Source organism: Cricetulus griseus, chromosome 3 (assembly GCF_003668045.3).
Source record: "Cricetulus griseus strain 17A/GY chromosome 3, alternate assembly CriGri-PICRH-1.0, whole genome shotgun sequence".
NCBI lineage: Eukaryota > Metazoa > Chordata > Mammalia > Rodentia > Cricetidae > Cricetulus > Cricetulus griseus.
This window is the reverse complement of record NC_048596.1, coordinates 234,922,265-234,931,478: the sequence shown is the minus strand read 5'-3', so window position 1 is coordinate 234,931,478 and position 9,214 is coordinate 234,922,265. Positions and strand designations below refer to the sequence as shown.

The 9,214-nt window shown below is 40.0% G+C and overlaps 1 pseudogene; it reads left to right on the top strand.

Moving 5' to 3' along the window:
• Positions 1-7,767: 7,767 nt before the first annotated feature.
• LOC100774103 lies at positions 7,768-8,888 on the top strand (annotated as a pseudogene).
• Positions 8,889-9,214: the final 326 nt, after the last annotated feature.

Below are 9,214 nucleotides of genomic sequence, written 5' to 3'. Positions count from 1 at the left end.
CACAAAAACTTTGCCACAGGACAACCACCCAACAATTCTTCAGGATGAAATAAGTTATGAGAGACTAGGAAGAAGGAGGAGGTGATCAAAGGCAACCTCAGCTCTGGTTAAAGAAAACAACACAAAAAAGTCAGGTTGAAGGAAATCTGAAAAGATCTCAGAATTTTAACAGTCACAGTTCAGAGAGTGAGGAGTCCCAGTGGGATCAGGAATACTTTAAACAAAAGCCAAGGAATGGCAAAGATATCTGTTTGAGTGTACACGTGGAGATCTTGGGGGATGTTTAATGAGAGACAAAGTTAAAATGTTGCATCAGAAGTAGAGATAGGAATGATTGGATGCCAGATTCATCATTATTTATGAATTGTTTAGAGAAGTATGACTATATCTTAAGTTAATCATTTCTTGTCTTATCTATCCATATATCATCTATCTATATATTTATATACAATCTATCATCTATCTACCTCTCTGTATCTATTATCTATCTATCCATTTATCTATCATCTATCTATCTAACCTATTGAACTATTATCTAATTATCCATCTCTGTCTACCTATCTATAACTATCTATGTATTATTCTATCTATATACATATCATCTACCTATCCAATCAATTTTCTGTATCTATCTATATCTATCTATCATCTATCTGTCATTTGTCTATCATTTATCCGTCTATCCATAATCTATCAATTTATCCATTTTTATGTGTGTGATTGTGTGTGTTTATTTACTGAATTGGTAAGTTAAGCTGTGATAGATACAATAGTGAGATTTAAAGTTTTCCAAACTCTATTACCATATATTAATTAAAGAACACCCCAGCTTTTGATGTATTCTGTCTGAAAGAATTCCTTACTGAATGTCATAAAAACAATAACATCTTAATTCAGATATAAACTACAGCCTTATCACAAAATATCTATTTCCATAAAACATCTGGATGTTCCTGTAGTTTAAAGACCAGGAATTTGGTCACAGGAACAAGAAAAGCGACAACTACAAACAACCATTTGCAAATTCCAGCTAGTGCAAGTCAACTCCTCCATCTTCATCAGTACCTTACCAAGAGACTCATGAGCTATATGAATTTCCTGGTAGCACAGCATTCTGCCTGGCAGTAAAGTTTGTTTCTGATAAGTTGACTAAACAAAAATAAAAATAAATATGTAGGAAACAAAAACAGAGTAGCATCCTCATGTGTTGTCATCCATCATTGTTTTGTACAGAACTGTGTGTGTCATCAATGATGGCCATGACATTACTCAGTAGTTGGAACTTTTTTGCTGTATTATATAGAATCCCATGGGATCCCCCACATAAGCAATCCCTTACTGGCAAAGCAACTATATTTATACATCACATCATTACAATTTATATATTGATATGTAAACATTATCCAATGATGAACTGACAATGTCTTTAAGATATAAATAAGTCAGCTTTCAAAGCCAGAACTGGAGATGTTCAGTGGCAGAACCCTTGCCTACTTTGTGAAAGGCCCCAAGATCCATCTTAGATTACAAAGAAAAATGATACATCTTTAAATGAAGTCAAATTAGTTAACAAGACATTTTACAGTAATTCTCAGCATTCACATAAATTTTCTTTTCTTTAGGTCACTTTTATATTCACTTTCATGTCTTGATTGCATAAGACATACAGGCAAAGTGGTACAAGTTAATTATGTAATAGACATATTAAATTTTATCTAAGGATAGCACTAACTACAAATATTTAGAAGTGTAATCTAGTTTAAGAATATATGCAGGAAGGTGGAGAGGATCACAAACCCCTATTCCTTAACTATGGAGCTGACAATGTTCCAGTTGATCGTTCCACAAACATGAGTATGAGGACAATGAAAATTGGACTAAGTATGTTTGTTATAAACAATAAAAAATGGGACACAAATTTGGGATGGAATGGGAAGTAGGAGTGTATCTGAGATGAGTTTGGAAAGGAGTGGGGGTGAAAATTGTTAAAATACACTATATACATGAATGAAGTTATACAGGGATAAAAATATTGTAGTTTTAAAAACAACTTATATGCAGACTGGAATATAAGGCTCCTCATCACCCTGAGTGTGTGAGAAAGTGTTAATGCTTTATATATAGATATTATTAGTAATACAAGATAAAATGATCTATAATTATCTAAAATTAGGTTAAAATATCACAATACATTCTCCTGTACCAGACTGATAGGAAAGGAGGAAGGTGTCATTGCTGTTCAGCAGTGCAACAATGCATATGGTACGTTGACCATCTGACATTCACTCCAGGACCAATGGACATTACCAATCTCTATATTAAATATGCATTTAAATTTTAGTGAATCTCAATATCGTTATTATTAAGATTAAAATAACTAATAGTGGGTGTTTGCTGGTTGATTCTACTCCACAACTAGTCTGATGTATATCTCTGTTCAAATCATTGTGCCAGTGCACATGCTAATGATCTGGATTCAATTATCCTGCATATCATTCAGCTGTAAAATCACATCATTTTGTACTTCATAAATACGTTCAATTATAAATTGTAGATTTACAACAGCATTTTAAGTCTTTAAAAATCAAGATTCTACAAGTATACCTCACTAAATTCTATCTTCATGTCAAAACACAGTAGAATAATATTTTGCTCCAATTCTCAGCACAAAAGACTAATCACATGATTGCATTGGTTAATCTACTCATTTGCTGTAACAAGATGTAGTACAATACAAATTGTGGTATCATTCTTCCTACTTGGGTTTGTGGGAAATATGCAGTCTATCCTGTGCTTCCTCTAGGGATTCCTTAGCTCAACTGACAACTCCTTCTCTTTGATTGTAAACTACCTTAGAGTGTCACTGTTGATTTCAATATTCAAATCCCTGCACTGCACATAACTACACAAGGATATCTCCAGAAAATTAATGTATTAAGCCAGAGGGTCAGAAGTCTAAAAAGATAGAAGGCTAAAGGGAACCACCATAAGAAGATGGATTCTGTCACCTTGACAGAATCAAGAATGACCAGGGTCATAACCTTCTGAGAATGTCTGTGAATAATGATCTGATCTTGATTTCATTACCTGATGCAGGAAGATCCAGCTTGCCCATGAATAAGACTATTAGATGCTGAAATCATGGGCAACATAAATAGAGAGAGAGAACTGAGCATTGGCCTCTGTTTCCTGATGGTGGATGTTACATGACCAACTGCTTCAAGCCTCTCCTGCCTTGACTTCCTCACCATGATGGTTTGAACTTTGATCTGTGAGTAAAATAACCTCTTTCTCCAATAAGCTGTGTTTGTCAGAGCATTTAATCGAAGTAACAAATGGAAACTGAGACAGTGTATCATTTGATTTGGAAAAAAGGAAAAGAACTCAAATTTTAAAGCTGAGAGACAGATAGAATACCAAATTGAGTCAATTGCTGAAACAGATTTTACCTGCTACCAAAGCCCATGACCTTAAATTTTCCCAGGTTGTTTGCTTCTTTCTATTATTTAGATATAGAAAATTATTTCTGTGTAGAAAGAAACAATAAATTTCCTTCTAAAGTTAAAGGATTCATTTGCTACATTCATCATGTAAATAAACAAAAGACACGACTCCCCCCCCCCCCACAAAGGAGCTGTCTGTTCCAGGATACCTCCAAGCATCTGAGACTAACAGTTTATGTGGCAGAAGCAGCAGAGACTCTCACAGGGTGGACTTACCTTCTCTGTTCTGTTTTTCCACAGGCCCAGAAGCCAAAGGATTAGATAGAGCTTTCGATGGGGCCCTTGGATACAGAGGTGACAAGGGATTAAGGGCATGTCATTGGGTGACTATTCATAAGCCTGCTTCACAGATTGTGGGGCAACTCTGTAGGAACTCCCAGAAATACCTGGGGAAGATAGTGTAATTGGACCAAATGGCCTTCTAGCTTCAACATAGTTAACTGTGATTGAAGTCCTAGGTATGAACGCATTTAGGATCTTAAGTGTTCCCCAGAAGCTGGTATAGTAAATTATTTTTTTTGCAGGGTGGTCCTGGTTGTAGGTGGTGGAGCCGTTAATAGGAAGAGCCTAGGAGAGGTACTTAGGTACTAGCATGAACCTTTGCAGGGGATTCTGGGATTGTAGCCTGCACCTTTCATCATTGTCCCCAACAATGAGATAACAGTTTCATTCTGTCACACACTCCTATCATGCACAGCATCAAAACAAGCCCCGAAGCATCCAGGCCATCCATCCATAAATGGAACTCTCTCAATGCTTTTGTATTTCCAGTAGTTGTCTCGGGGACTCATTATAGCTGAAATAGTTTAATTACCAATGAAGAGAGAATCAGGAGAGAATACAGGAACATGATCTTTAGAGACATCCCATGTGTTCTGCTATTTAATTTACATTGGTGTATTTTTGTGAAAATGCTGCGAGTTACAAGTTCTTGTCTGTGGTAAGTAAAAGCTCATATGAGGTAAAAATGAATTAAATAAAGTGAAATGTATCCCTACAGATAAAGAGAGTGAAGTCAGAGTATGCAAATGAGAACTTTGAAATATTATTCAAGAGGCCATTACTGTAAAGACATACATACTAAATTCTGTGCAATTTAAAGATGAAAACATATTGGCACTGTTAAGGTCAATTTAATTAAAAATGTGAAAAATTAGTCATGTCAGAGATTCCATAATTCAGTTCAATGTCCACAGTCATCTCTACTTCAGGGAAATTCTTTAGTCCATTTTTCAGAGAAATATTTTCTTGATTTTAGGATTGATTGTTTGAAAATTGTATCAACTACACAGTCTTTTATCCTCTGAAATTCCATGTTAAGTAACCCATTTCCTTTACCCTCAGATATTATGAGTATTATTTTAATATACTTCACAAATTTTAAGTCATTTACATGACATTTTATAGTCAGATATTTTTTATGCTGTCAGAAACAGCAGTGAGGAAAAGTACTTTTATTTGCATCTGTTTTAAAATACTCAAAATAATGGAGAAATATCTGTAATTTTAATTTATATTTGTAGCTCTTGGAGGTAGATAACATGATGTGAAGGCTGTGAAATCAATACTAATCAAGGATTTCTCTGGGGCTCACTGCCCAGCCAGTGTAGTCTAACCAATGAGTTCCAGCCCACAAATAGGACACTGTCTCAAAATCCAAGGTGGATAGCACCTAAAGAATAATACCTGAGGTTTACCACTGGTCTCCATATGCATGCACACACACACACACACACACACACAGAGAGAGAGAGAGAGAGAGAGAGAGAGAGAGAGAGAGAGAGAGAGAGAGAGAGAGAGGGCTAGGGGAGCACACATTCATTTTCACTCTATAATGTGTATGAAAATCAGACACAAAAACAGGAGAATATATCTACCCAGAAGAACCTAAAATTTGGTAAGGAATAAAGTGATTGTATTGGAAATATGAAGCTGTTGGTGGAGATGGAGAGTTATTTCCCAAATGGAAAATAAAGAAAGAAATAGGATCACTGGATATCATAGAGCACTGGTGAATTTCAATAAGCCCAACAGTATCCATCACTTTAGAGATTCAGTAGACACTCGGTCTGTATAGCACAGATAAAGAAGCTGAAAGGCAAGGGTTCATCTCATTTTACACTTAAAAGTTACATGCCAAGATTCTGGCCCCAAGGGCTCTCCCCTGTTCCACAGCATGTGAGATCTTCACTCTGTTTTGCGTGAAATAGTACAAAAAAATGAGATGAACCACAGGAAATACTGGGGAGATTATTGACTTGGGACTAAACAGGAGAAAACTGAGTGACAACAAGAGAGGGTATCTATGTTCATTAGCAACTTGTACTTCACCTTTTCAAAAATATCTGCTCATTTCATTAGCTTGTGTATTGATTGGGTGATTATTGGGTGAAACATTTCTTCATAGTTATATTTGTGGTTGTTTGTTCTTCTTGTATTCTTGATGTTAACCCGGTGAGATCTATAGGTAGCAGAATTTCTCTCCCATCTCCCATCCTGTGTACTGTCTTTATTAAGTTGTCTCTTTCCCTTGTCAGGTAGAACCATTTTAAAGATCAAGAAATATCTGAGCTAAACTATTGGAATCCAGTTGTAAAGAGGGAGGAAAGATGAGCAAAGGAGTCAAGACCATGCTGGGGAAAACCACAGAAACTGCTGACCTGAGCAAATGGGAACTCATGGACCCTAGTTGGACAGCTGGGGAACCAGCATAGGACCAACACAAGCCCCTTGAGTGTGGGTATCATTTAGGAGGCATGGGCAGTCTATGGGACCTCTGACGGTGGAACCACTATTTATCCCTACTGCACAAATGGACTTTGGGAGACCATTCCCTCTGGAGGGATACTATTTCAGCCTAGATACACAGGGGAGGACCTAGACCCTGCTCCAAATGATGTGACAGACTTTGATGATTCCACCGTGGAAGGCCTCACCCTCCCTGAGGAGTGGATGGGGAGTAGGATGGGGGCATAAGTGGGGAACATAGGAGGATGGGAAGGAGGGGGAACTGGGATTGATGGGTAAAATAAGATTGTTTCTAAATTAAATAAAATATATAATAAAAAAGAATGCCAACCTCTCACTTCCTAGAGAACAACAACAAAAAATCAAGAAATCCCTTTTTTCCAATTGTTGGTGCCATTTCCTGAGTGACTGGATTCTTATCCAGAAAGTGTTTGCTTGTGCCCACAGTTACGTGATATGTGAGAAAATGGATGTAACTTAAAGTACAAGTATAGTGAAATCTGGCTCCTAGATTTTATATAGACACAAAACTACATGTGTATAGAGGACAGTAAAGTAGAATTGGCATTGTCTTCTAGGGTAACAGGGACAATGAGAAGAAAGAGAAGAGAGAAGGAGCGCAACAGAATGATGAGGTGTTTATGCTCAAAGCACATTATATACACATCTAAAATTTTGCTTTTTATGTATATGGGTGTTTTGCCTGCATGCAAATCTATGCATCACAGCTGTGTGTGTGGTGTCCAGGGAAGCCAGGAGAGGGTATCAGATTCTCAAAGCTGAAGTTATCAACAGCTGTGAGTTGCAGTGTGGGTGATGTGAATCAAACCTAGGTCCCCTGATACAGCAACCCATGCTCTTAACTGCTGAACCATCTTTACAGCCCCTCAAAGTTATGCATAAAATTGCCTTATATTTTATTATTTTTCCTTTTTATTTAAATTAGAAAAAAAGCTTGTTTTATAAGTCAACCTCAGTTCCCACTCCCTCCTCTCCTCCCCTGCCCCAAACCGACGCCCTATCCCATCCCCCAGGGAGGGTGAAGCCTTTCATGGGGATCTTCAAAATCTGTCATATCATTTGGAGCAGTGCCTAGACCCTCCCCAGTGTGTCTAGGCTGAGAGAGTATCCCTCTGTGTGGAGTGGGATCCAAAAGTCCATTCGTGTACTAGGGATAAATACTGAGTCCCACTGCCAGAGTCCCCATAGATTAACAAGACCTCCAAACTGACATCCACGTTCAGGGGGTCTGGAACAGTCCTATGCTGGTTTCCCAAAATGCTTTATTTAACCCAGTATAAAAAAGTAAAAGAGGGCTGGGCGTTGGTGGCACATGCCTTTAATCCCAGCACTCAGGAGGCAGAGGCAGGAGGATCTCTGTGAGTTCGAGGCCAGCCTGTTCTCCAGAGCGAGTGCCAGGATAGGCTCCAAAGCTACACAGAGAAACCCTGTCTCAAAAAAACCAAAAAAAAAAAAAAAAGTGAAAGAAAAGGCGCCCTGTAGTTGCACCCCAAAGATGCCCTTGCAGGGGTGGTACTTGAGCAAAGCCCACTCAGACATCTGTCCCTGCAGCAGGTTCGTGCACACGGCCATCTCACCACAAGTCACATCCTCACTGAAGCATTTGCAAATGCTGGGAAAGGGTAGGTTCCTGCACATGGAGAGCAGAGCAAGGTGTAGCTTCCCACTGATGTTCAGCCACTTCTCAGAGGGTTGCAACCGAATGATGTCAAGGGGCCACAGGTGGAAACAGGGCTGCCATGAGGGGTGCTGGCCCCTCCCCCAGTGTCCAGCTGGGCATGGCATGACCAAATGTGCTGAGCTTCTGAACCGCACCATCCATGTGGACTTAGTGGACATTAACGTGGGTTGCCCCATCGACCTTGTCTACAAGAAGGGTGGTGGCTGCGCACTCATGAATCACTCAGCCAAGTTCCAGCAGATTGTAAGGGGCATGAATAAGGTGCTGGATGTGCATTGACTGTGAAGATGCCCACGGGTGTCCAGGAGCGTGTGAGCCTGGCACACCACTTGCTGCCTGAACTGTGGGACTGGGGTGTCGCACTGGTCACGTTCAATGGCAGCTCCCAGGAACAGCGCTATACCACGCTGGCTGTCTGGCCCTACATTGAGCAGTGCACCAAGGTGGCCAGCCCCATGCTCCTGTTCGGAAACAGGGACATCCTTTCGTTTGAGGATGCCAACTCTGCCATGCAGATGGGTGTCGAAGGGGTCATGATCGCTGGTGGTGCCTTGCTCAAGCCCTGGCTGCTCACGGAAATCAAGGAACAGAAACACTGGGACATCTGGTCCTCTGAGCAACTGGACAGCCTGAGGGATTTCACACACTAAGCCCTGGAACAGTGGGTTTCTGACATGCAGGGCGTGGAGCGGACCCGGCGCTTCCTTCTCGAGTGGATCTCCTTTTGTTGCAGGTATGTGCCCGTGGGCCTGCTTGAGCGACTCCCACAGAGGATCAAAGAAAGGCCACCCTACTACATAGGCTGAGACCACCTGAAGACACTCATGGCCAGCCAGCAAGCCACAGACTGGATTCGCATCAGTGAGATGCTGCTTGGACCAGTCCCACCCGGCTTTGTCTTCCTGCCCAAGCACAAAGCCAATGTCTACAAGTAGCCAACAGAGACAATAATTTTTATTCTTCTAAAAAAAAGTAAAAGAGAAATATAAAAAGAAGCAATATCTAAAAGTCACTATGGCCACAGCAACTCTTATAAAGGAAAACATTTATTTGTGTGGCTTACAGTTTTAGAGATTTAGCCCATTGTCATCATGGTGATACATGGAGGTATTCAGGCAGACATGGTGCTGGAGAAGGAGCTGAGAGTCCTATATCTTGATATGCAAGCCAAGGGATGAACTGTGTCACTGGATGTAGCTTGAGCATAGAAGACCTCAAGCCCACCCCCACAGTGATACAATTCGTCCAACAAAGCTACACC